Source organism: Canis aureus, chromosome 3 (genome assembly GCF_053574225.1).
Source record: "Canis aureus isolate CA01 chromosome 3, VMU_Caureus_v.1.0, whole genome shotgun sequence".
NCBI classification, from domain to species: Eukaryota; Metazoa; Chordata; class Mammalia; order Carnivora; family Canidae; genus Canis; species Canis aureus.
In genome coordinates, this window is record NC_135613.1 from 39223080 (window position 1) to 39234371 (window position 11292).

Sequence of the window (11292 nt, forward strand, 5' to 3'; positions counted from 1 at the left end):
AATTCATATCTGTGTGATTCTAAGCATTGCATCTTCTCTTTGGAACATGGGTTTTTAACTTCTATAGTATAATACAAGAGGCCTGGAAAAATGTGGTTGTATCAAAAGGTTCTAGAGGATGATCACAGAGAAGTTCTAAACCACAGAAAGACCATTCTGGCCACTTCTGCCCTGAATTTTTGGGAACCTTATTTGCTTTTAAGTTTGAGCATCTGTAAATCACAGAATTTAGAGGTTGAAAGGATTCTCACAAGTTACCTTGTCTGATCATTCTTCCACCCAGCCAGATGGAGCATGGACATTCTTTGTAACATTCTTGCCTAGTGATTCTGAAGGCCTCAAAGAGGCTATGGTTGAAGAACTCAGAGCATTGACTCTGAGGCCAGAAGGCTTGGGTTCAAACTCAACCCTGTCATTTACTATTGCATGTCTTTGGGCAGTGGGCTTAGCATTTATGCCTTAGTATCTTAATCTGTGAAAAGAGAATAATAGCAAAATTACATTATTTTTTTTCAAATCAATATTTATTGTACACTTATTATATGCAAGCCCTCTTCTAAGTGTTTAGTATTAACCAATACATTTATCCATTTATCCTAATAATTCCATGAGGGATGGAATATTATTTTCAGTTAAGGAAACTGAGGTATAGGAGAGTTAATTACCTTGCTCCAGGCCTACCCTACTAGTGGCAAGGCTGGGGTTTAAACACCTGCAGCCTGGCTACAAAGCTTATGTACACTATCCACCATGTTATCTCCCTGATGTTCTTAGGAAGAGCATGTGATAAAACAAACATAAAGCACTTATCACAGCATACTCTATATTCTCAATACATATCAGTGCAGTTGCTACCCTCCTCCCAATTCCAATCTTCTTAACCCCAACTGCCAAGCCTGAATGCCACAAACCCCTCCATTCTTGAATGCTTTTGGGAAAAGCAGGAAGCCTGCTCTATTTCCTTGTACTGCTTCATGGCCTAGAAGAAGGAATTTGTGTAGATATAGTACTTTTTAGTGCCCAATATCCCCATCAACCTCTAAGGATGGCTTAAGATAATGCTTCTTTTTTTGGAGGGGAGGTAAGAAGGTGGTTGAGAAAAGGAATGCTCCTTGATAGTGTCCTAAAAAGGCCTAAGTTGGTTTTATGATAAAACTTACTATATTAGTATCCCTCATATATCCATACCTATTAAATATTTACTGGGCATAATTGTAAGGCCTCGAGTTGAGTGCTAAGGATACAATAACGAATCAGATTTGAACAGTCCTCTCAAAATTACCAATAAGAGAGTTAAAGTTTGCTCATAAATAATCATAATCCATGACCCATTGGTGGGTTAATACTGTTAAAATATCTATGTTACCCACAAGCAATCTACAGATTTTATGCAATCCCCATAAAAGTTGCATGTAATTTTTCACAAAATAGAACAAACGATAGTGAAATGTGTATGGAACCACAAAAACCTCCAAATAGACCAAGAAATCATGAGAAGGAAGGACAAAGCTGGAGGCACCATGCTTCCTGATTTCAAACTACATTACAAAGCTATAGTAATAAAAGCTGTATGATTTTGGCATTAAAAACTGACATACAGATGAATGAAACAGAACTCAAAGTCCAGAAATAAACCACATATAGATGGTAAATTAAATCATGATAAAGGAGCCAAGAATATACACTGGGGAAAGAAGAGTCTCTTTAATAAATAATGCTGAAAATGGGCAGCTACATGCAGAAGAATGAAACAAGACCTCTCTCTTATGCCATGCACAAAAATGAACTCAAAATGGTTTAATGATTTGAATATAAGACCTGAAACTATAAAAATCCCAGAAGAAAATACAGGCAGTAATCTCGTTGACATTGGTCTTGGCACTGCTTTTTTTTTTTTTTTTTAACATGAAAAGCAAAGATGAACAAGTGGGACCATATCAAACTAAAAAACTGCACAGCAAAGGAAAACCATCAACAAAATTAATATAATGAAAAAGCAACCTACCAAAAGGAAGTATTCAAAATCCTATATCTCATAAGAGATTCACATCCAAAATACATAAATAGCACCTAGAAACTCAATAGGAAAAAAAAAAAAATCCAACAATCCAATTAAAAATGGGTGGGGGCTCTGAATAGACATTTTTTTTCCCCAGAGAAGATATACAGGTGGCCACGTGCATGAACAGGTACTTAACAGCACTAATCATCAGGGAAATGCAAATCAAAACCACAATGAGCTATCTCCTCACAACTTGCAGAATGGCTAATATAAAAAATAAAAGAAATAACAGTTGTTGGCAGGAATATAGAGAAAAGAGAACCCTCATGCACTGTTAGGAATGCAAATTGCTGAAGCCACTATGAAAAGCAGTATGGAGTTTCCTCAAAACATTAAAAATAGAACTACCACATGATCCAGCAATTCTACTACTTAGTATTTATCCAAAGAAATGAAAATGCTTACCCAAAAAGATAAATACACTCTGACATTAATCATAGGATTCTTTACAATAACCAAGACATGGAAACAACCTAAATTGTCTGTCCATTGGTGGATAAGTGGATAAATAAATTATTATATATTTATAAAATGAAATATTATTCAGCCATAAAAAAGGAAATCTTGCCATTTGCAATGACATGAATGGATCTTGAGGGCATTATCTAAGTGAAATAAGTCATATGGAAAGACAAATACGGTATGATCTCACTTATCTCTGGAATCTGAAAAACAAAAAAACAAACAAAACTCCAAAGGTATAGAAAATTAGTCATTGCCAGAGGTAAGGGATGGGGAATGGGTATAATGGGTGAGGGGATTCAAAAGATACCAGCTTCCAATTATAAAATAAATGAGTTATGGGGATGTAATGTACAGCATAGTGACTATAGTTAATAATAATGCATTATGTATTTGAAAGTTACTAAGAGACTAGATCCTAATAAGAGTTCTCATCACAAGAAAAATTCTGTTTTTTTTAATTAAAAAAATTTTTTTTGGTAACTGTTGATGGATATTAACTAGACTTATTGTGATCATTTTACAATATTTACAGATATTGAATCACATACACCTGAAACTAATGTAATATGTTAAAAATTATAGGATATAAAGTAAGAAGGAGTAATACATATGCAAATTTAAAGGCAAGAGCAATTACTTAGAATAGTAGGATAGGGGGAGGGGCTATGGAAGAGTTAGCATGTGGGTTCTGCCTCTTAAAGATAGGTAGTAACTTGACATATGAAAAGGGGAGAAACCATATACTAAGCAGAGGGAGTGAAGATAAAAAAAGAAAAAAGAAATTGTGAAATGTGGTCAAGGAATTGTCTAGTTTCATTTGGGGAATGGTGGAAGATCAAATTTGGCCCAGATTGGAGAAGACCCTGGGTATCAGATTAAAATGCACATATTATTTTTGATTAGGACAGGGAGAGATGGATTCTATTTTACAGTATGAATGGAATGACCTCACCCATGGTGTTAGTCAGGAGAGTCCCAGTTACGCCATAGTTACAGACCTAAATCTCAGTGGCTTAAGAAAACAAAAGTCTAGTTTTATTCATGGGCATTCTGCTGTGGATTTGAGCAGTTCTCTAGGACAGTTATCCTCCATGCGTTAGTTCAGTAGTCTGATCTCCACGGACCCCATGGCGTCTTTGTTTCAACATGTGCTTCTGTGATGACTGTGGTAAGAGGAAGAAAGTTGTGGAAGGTTACCCACCTGGAACTAAGTACTTTGTTCTGGAAACCATACATATACTGCTTCTGCTTATACCCCATTGGCCAGATGAGTAACGCAACTGACCTCATAAAAATGGGGGCTGGGAATTACGGTCTCTGAATGCCTGGAAAGAGAAAAGTAGACACTGATGAGCCCTAGTAATGTCTACCACACCCACACTTACATAGAAATTACTATGATTCAGAACAAGATTGTATTTACAAACAAAATAAAAATATGTAAGATTTCTAATATACTATTAACAGAAATTTTCCCATCTGTTGCATTTACCACTTTCAAATGTAGGAAATGTTGTTTACAGTTTATCCACCCACAGCACATAATGAAAGAAAGATATCTACTTATTTCTGTAATCTGCCTGTTATTATCTCTGGCGTAGCATGAATTGGTATACATTGCATGTGATGTAGGCTCTGCCAACACACAGCTGATACCTCCTTTGGCTTCAGCTGCAAGCTGCAGTCTAACTAGTATAGACCATGGCTTCCAAAAGAACACCCCCTTGTCAGAATGTGATTAGAGAGAAACTTGTATGCAAAGAATTAAGGACACCTACGTGATGTGTATACATACAGTTGCCTACATGCGATGTTAACAGGTTACATGGTCTCAGATACCTTATTTTTACAAAGAGTGGAATGTAGAACTATTAGAATTTGATCAAAAGTGCCCGAGTTTTGGAGTCAGAGATAAGTTAGAAGCCTAACTCTATGAACTAATGGCTCTGTCACGCTGAGCCTCAGTTTCTTAATTTTAATAATGGCATTGCTAGGGCACCTGGGTGGTTCAGTTAAGTGTCTGACTCTTGATCTCAGGGGGGTGAGTTCAAGCTCCACGTTAGACTCCACGGGGGGTGTGAAGCCTACTTAAAAATGGTATTGCTAACAACAGAATTGTCAAAATGTATTAATAATAATAGCTAAAATTGAGAACTAAGTGTATACCGAGCACTTTACATATATTACTCTATTGTATGACCAGCAATCATACTGGTCATTATATGTATGACCAGCAATCATATTGCTGTATTGACCAATCATACTGGTCATTGTATTGTATGACCAGCAATCATATCGCTGTATTGATCCAGCAATCATCTATCATCAAAATGTATAAGGACATTGGTTTAGTTCCTATGTAGTGGGAGGGAGTGTTTCAGATTGCTTCTAAACTGAGATTTACATGTATCTGGTAAACTGAACTGGTGAACAAGACCTGAGGTATTGGGTTTGCATGAGGGATTTTTCCAGGGTTGGAGAGGAATTGCTGAAGGCATTGGTTTTATGTGAATACGTGGGACTGGGCCTGAAATAGGATAGACAGGACAGTGTTTGTCTGAAATTTAGGTATCCCACCTGTGTGGCCCAAGTCTGCCTATAACTAGAAGCAACTGATCAAGGGGATGATGTAAGAAGATGCTGAGACACAGAGACACCAGCAGCGCCTGTTTGGTGAGCAGGTGACAAGGTGTGACACAAAAGAGAAAAAAGAGGATGTTTCTCTCTACTTTGGTATGAACACTGAGATTCACAAGGCAGCTCTGCTGGAATCTATCAGGGGGATGCTCTGGACCACAGCATCTTTGGCAGGTAATTGACATTCTTTTGGCAGGTGCCCTCATCTCCGACAGTGGCAAGATTCTGCTCTTCCCAACTGGCTTCCTGGTGAGTTACTACATCCTCAAGGGAAGAAAGAAAATAATAGTAACGTGTTACTTTTGGTAAGAACACGTGGAATACCCACTGGGATCCTTTGAAATTTATGGGAAACCGTATCTTTCCTATCAAATCTGTAGACTCTAACCCGAGGTCTGACATGAAGGGGCTCAGAAAGTCCTTTATCAAAGAATGAAAGAAGGAGTGAAGAATTGTCTCAATCCTCCAGTGAATGGTCTCAATCCTGCAGTGAATGCCATGCTTTCCCGCGGGGACAGTACTGGCATTCCTGTGCAAGACTGTCCGGCATATTGCAGGACATTTAGCAACTTTAACCCCTGAGCACTAGATTCCAGGATGCCATTCAGTGTAGCAATCAAAACACAGGACTTTGTCCGTTTCAAATGCTCAGTGTGGGGATACTATTATTGAAACTCATTGATCTAATTGGACTCAACATTTCTCTGCAGCCCTTGAAGCAGTATTTCTGTGGGAACCCATAGAGTCTCTGTAGAACAGGACCATTCTTCTTTCTGTATGCTCAGTACATTGGGACTGGATTTTTCTCTTGCTTCCTTTGCTCTGTACTGTGGGAATGTTCTAGAGAGGAACTCCACTTGACATCCCACTGTTCTTGTCCAGGGCAATGAGTCTGCCAAATTCAACCTAACAGTCTGAGGGAACGATCCCGGCTACTATCTTTTCTGACTAGAAGCTTCTCTGTAATGCATCAGCACTGGTAGAGATTTTGGAAAGGGAAGTCAAAATATCAGCTTTGTTAATAGTCCAGTAGATATTAAAGAACGCAGCTCTTAGGCAAAAGTAGATTTGGGATCTTTTCTACCTCATAGGCCATAATCCATACCAGAGCCTTCTAGATTCTGACTGGAATAGTGTATGTGTGTGTGGGAAAAGCAAGATGAGTAAGGAGAGACAGTTGCTCATCAGGATGGTTGGTTTGTCATATTCTTAAAAACATCTGCCTCCTGAAACTCCAACTGCAAAACTGCCAGTTCTAATATACACCATTAGGTGGCAGTAAAACAGAAATGTCTGCAGAGAAAGCAGAAATCCCTTCAGAATTATAATAAGTTTTATAGACCAAGACAACTGCAGTTGTAAAACATTATGGTGTATCAATTGGCATATTTGCTGATCAAATCTTTACAAGGTTCGAATAGGCTCATAAATACCGGGTTTTCTAGTTTGGCCTATTCATGCTTCATGCTTCTGTTTAAGACATTTAGGGAGGCGGGAAATCCAACAAATGGTTGAAATACCAAAGCAATATGCCACTGACAATTTGTTTTCCTGTGATTGAGGCAAAATATATATGCCTCGATTAGAAGCACTACCCAAACAAGCAGAATCTGCTACATTCAAAGATGAGCTCATTTCTCATGCAAAGCACAGCCCAGGCTGGAGTGAACCAACAGCTAAATCGTTTTGCTACTTGATTTTTATAAGTGAGTTCCAATTCCTTTACCATTCCCACAAGGGTCTCTTTATACAAGGATGTTTCCTTTTTTTTAAATATATATATAAGTGGTTATTGGCTGATGATAAAATCAGGTTTTAAATGCATAAAATCACAGGGCAGGAGGTGATATGAAAACACCCCTTTCACTAGAGTGTTGGTCTCATGTGAATGGTTGAAAAGAGGAGCAGACTGGCTTATGACTGTCAACATTTGACAATGGGGAAACTGAGGCTATGTGTTAAACAACTGGCCCAAAGACATATGACCAGTGAGTTATTTAGCCAGATTACGAAACCAGATTTCCCATAAGGCGCTGGATTGGCTGTGACACTGATTATTTTAAGAGACCCATTCAAGAATTTTTGGCTACCCAAGCAAGTCAAGCAGCTAAGCTTCTCTCAGCTTTGTTTTTGTACACGTGCACACTGACCATGTTTTTAAAAAGAGAAATTGAAATTCCTTGGAAAGATCACCTTCATCATATGGTGGCTGCTTATCTTATATTTGTAGATAAAGATCTTGTCTCTGGCCAGTTAGTTCCCAGAGATCCTGCCTTAGAAAATGTCTTTCAGCTTCTTCTTTAAAGTTAATGCGTGTATGGCCTTCGCTCTATCTAGAATCCTCTGCCTCTGTGTTCATCTGGCAAAACTGTGTTGACACTGAATTTAGGGGCCCTTTGATGTGTTCCCCAGATTCCTATGCTAGGTACTTTCTTCAGGGAGGAGCAACCCTTTGTTATCACTGCCTGAGCATCTATTAGATACAGGGCAGAGACCACATCTGTTTTGCTAGTAGTTTTATGCATGAGAGTGCTCAACACAGTCGAGGTCCTTAAATAACTATTGTGTGACAGACCAGACTGATCCTGTCCTGGCTTTTACACAGTGATACTCTTATTGAAGGGAAATATTTATTCAAGAATCCAAAGTAATGGAGTATAAAGATGTAATATAAATTACATGTTATATATTGCATATATTTATAATCATTTTAAATAACTGAGTTTTAATTTATCCTCATAATGCTATGTATATATATATGTAGATAGTTTTATATATATACTATCATCTATGTACCTATGTATGTATTTGTGTATCAATCAAATATATATATAGACTTAATTGTTCTGCTCTAGGGAAAGAGAAATTAATAATTATTGATCTCTGTTATGTGCCAGTTACACTATTAGGTCTTCATGCATATTGATGCTATATAATCTTCAAGCAATTCAAGTGATAAAATTAGGGCTACGAAACTGGATAACTTGTGTGTTCAGAATGTAGGAAAGCTGGGTTTACATCCAGATTTACCTTCCTCAGGAGTTCTTGGTTTATTGCTATTCTCCGGAAGTAACTGGGGCTCTGAGAGCAGAAGTCACTTTGCTAAAGTATGACGGCTAGTCAGTGGCGGAGCTAAATGGTAGGATCTGGAACTTTTGGCCTTTGCCTCCTCTTACTGCATCAGACTTTCTACTCTGTATAATGATAAAAGATAAGAATTCATTTTCATTCAGCTGGAGTAATTTGGCAGATTTCAGGATTTTCATGAAGCCCAGACTTTCCTTTGGTTCTGTTTATATTGAGAAATGTATTCATTTGGCAACTGCCTGAGACCCATGTGAACATCTGCTAACTTGTGGTATTAGCTAGTTCACAGATTCCTTGGTCTTCCTGACTTAAGCTCCTGCAGAAGTTCAGGACTGGGAAACAGATTTTGTAATTCATTTGTTTGCATGTAAAAATGCCTTTTCAGTTCTCCCATTCCTTAGTGATTCTCTTCTAAACCATGTTGCTGTGCATTTATCAAGGAAATTTGCCATCTTCAACTTGGAGACAACAATTCAAGTTAAAGTTAACCATTAGAATTCATTGAAAAAAATATTAGAAACAGTTTAAAAACAAGAATGGCTGTGTTTGCTCTATAACAGAGCATTAAAAAAATCAATAATAAGAACAACTAATGGTGATAATGTCTTCCCTGACTCATAGGGATATTTAAAAGTAAAATGATGTAATTGTTGGGAAACACTTTGAAAAATAAAAGCGCCATGCAGTACAAGACATTACGATTATTATACGATTGTCCTGAAGCACAGCTGAAAGTGAGCCTTATCTCCCTGAGGATCAGATGTCATCATTGATAAATCATTTGTGTAATTCCCAGAATGCAAAGGATGTCTGCAGGGCTCCAGGATCTTATACTTGCTGTTATGATCTCTCTATCAGGGTGTTCAGGGGATGTGACCAAGGGTGAGTCACAACCTCTCTGAGCCTTTGTTCCCATATCTTTGAGCTGGGAATTAATATTATTATGAATAACTAACCATCTATAGAGCAATTCTGTGTCCAAGATACAAAGCATCTTGGGCTTATAATTTAATTTAATGCTTATGACCCCATGAAGTGCCTTATTTTATAGATGAGGAAAATGAAGCACAGAGCAGTGAAACATCTAGGCCTAGATCACACAGCTAGAATATTGTGAGGTGTCTGTAGAAATCTACGGATCTCAGTTTTAGGTACACTGTATGTTGTGGATTGTATAGACTTGGCTCTCCAGCATGCTTTCCTCTATTCTTTCTCCTTTGGAGAATTGCCCTTCCACCAGAACATATTTCCCCATATTCTGATAGGGCTGCTAATCCCACGTACCTCCTCATGTCACCACAGGGTAAAAGTATGACCAGGCCTAGCCAGTCACAATAATTCACATTAGTTTCATTAATTGACTTAAAAAGTAGGTTAAGAATGAAAGCTTGGATAAGTCAGAATCCTTGGGATTTATATATACAAAAGGGAAGAGAGAGACTTTCTCTCCTGAAGGCCTGCCAGCCAGAGTGAGTGAGAAGACACTGGAAGGCTGTTTCTAGTAGGAAAGAATGAAGCCAATAGAGTACCAAAGGCAAGAGATTCTGATGGCATCATTTCAGCCCCCAGTCCAGCAGTGCATGAAGTGAGATCCACCCCCATGCTTTTTGGTCATTGGAGACAGTAAATACCATATTTATTATTTTTTTAAAAAGACCTATTTTTAGAGCAAACTTAAGTTCACTAAATGATCGAAAGTACTGAGATTGCCTGTATCCTCCTGACCTCACAATACAGAGCCTCCCTTCTTCTTCCTGACCAGAGAGGTATATTTGTTACAACTGGTGAACCTACACAGACACATAATCACCCAAGTCCATAGTTGACCTTATGGTTCGGTTCATTCTTGCTGTTATACATTTTATGGGTTTAGACAAATGTATGATGACATGTATCTATTATTATAGTATCACATAGAGTATTTTCACTGCCCTAAAATCTCTGTGCACCACCCTCATCCCCAGCAACTACTGATCTTTGTACTGACTCTATAGTTTTGCCTCTTCCAGAGGGTCCTGTAGTTGAAATCCTACAATACCTAGCCTTTTCACACTGACTCCTTTCATTTAACAATATGCATTTAAGATATGTTTTGTTTTTGTATTTCATAGCTTGATAGCTCATTTCTTCTTTTTTTTTATTTAAGATTTTATTTATTCATGAGAGACAGAGAGAGAGAGAGAGAGGCAGAGACACAGGCAGAGGGAGAAGCAGGCTCCCCACGAGGAACCCAATGTGGGACTTCCTGGGCCGAAGGCAGCACTAAACCACTGAGCCACTGGGGTTGCCTGATATCTCATTTCTATTTAGAACTGAATAATATTCCACCGTTGGAATGTACAGCAGTTTATCAGTTTATATACCAACAAAAGAACATCTTGGTCCCTTTCAGGTATTGGTAAGTATGCATAAAGCTGCCATAAACACACACGTGCAGGTTTTTGTGCAGATATAGTTTTCAATGAACACCAATTTTTGAGAAAGATTTTATTTATTTATTTGAGAGGAATAGTGAGATAGAGAAAGAGCATGAGTGAGAGGAAAGGGAGAGGGAGAAGCAGGAGCAGGCTTTCTGCCTGAGGCGGGGAATCTGATGCAAGGCTTGATCCCGGTACTCTGAGATCATGACCTGCACTGAAGGCAGATACTTAAATGACTGAGCCATCCAGACACCCTAATAAATACCTATTTAAAGTTAATTTGAGTTAGATTTTTAGTACTTACCACCAAGAAGTTTCTGATTGCTAGAATACAGAACAAAGTATGTTCACATATATTGTTTTCCTGAGTTCTCACAGCAAGCCTGTGTTAGTTTTCTCATGTATGGCCTTTTCTAACAGAAGTAAAAGAAAGAACTAGAAAAACTAGAGACACACTTGATATTTACACTCAGTGTTTGTGTTTCCAAAGACCTTGCTCTTTCGACAATATTCTGCTAGATATAGAAGGTAGAACCAGATATGGTAATGGACTTTGATTTTACTGTAAAACAAAGGCAGATAATCAATCATATTGGAATAATTGTTCGTTGATTCTGCATC

The 11292-nt window shown here is 38.0% G+C and overlaps 1 long non-coding RNA gene across 1 annotated transcript; it reads right to left on the reverse strand.

The window, feature by feature from the left end:
- Positions 1 to 262: 262 nt before the first annotated feature.
- LOC144305136 (uncharacterized) lies at positions 263 to 11086 on the reverse strand. Its single transcript, XR_013372165.1, has 3 exons — positions 10976 to 11086; positions 3729 to 3852; positions 263 to 472 (listed from the first exon to the last, which is right to left on the reverse strand). It is a non-coding gene; the product is annotated as an uncharacterized LOC144305136 (long non-coding RNA).
- Between the last annotated feature and the right edge of the window lie 206 nt (positions 11087 to 11292).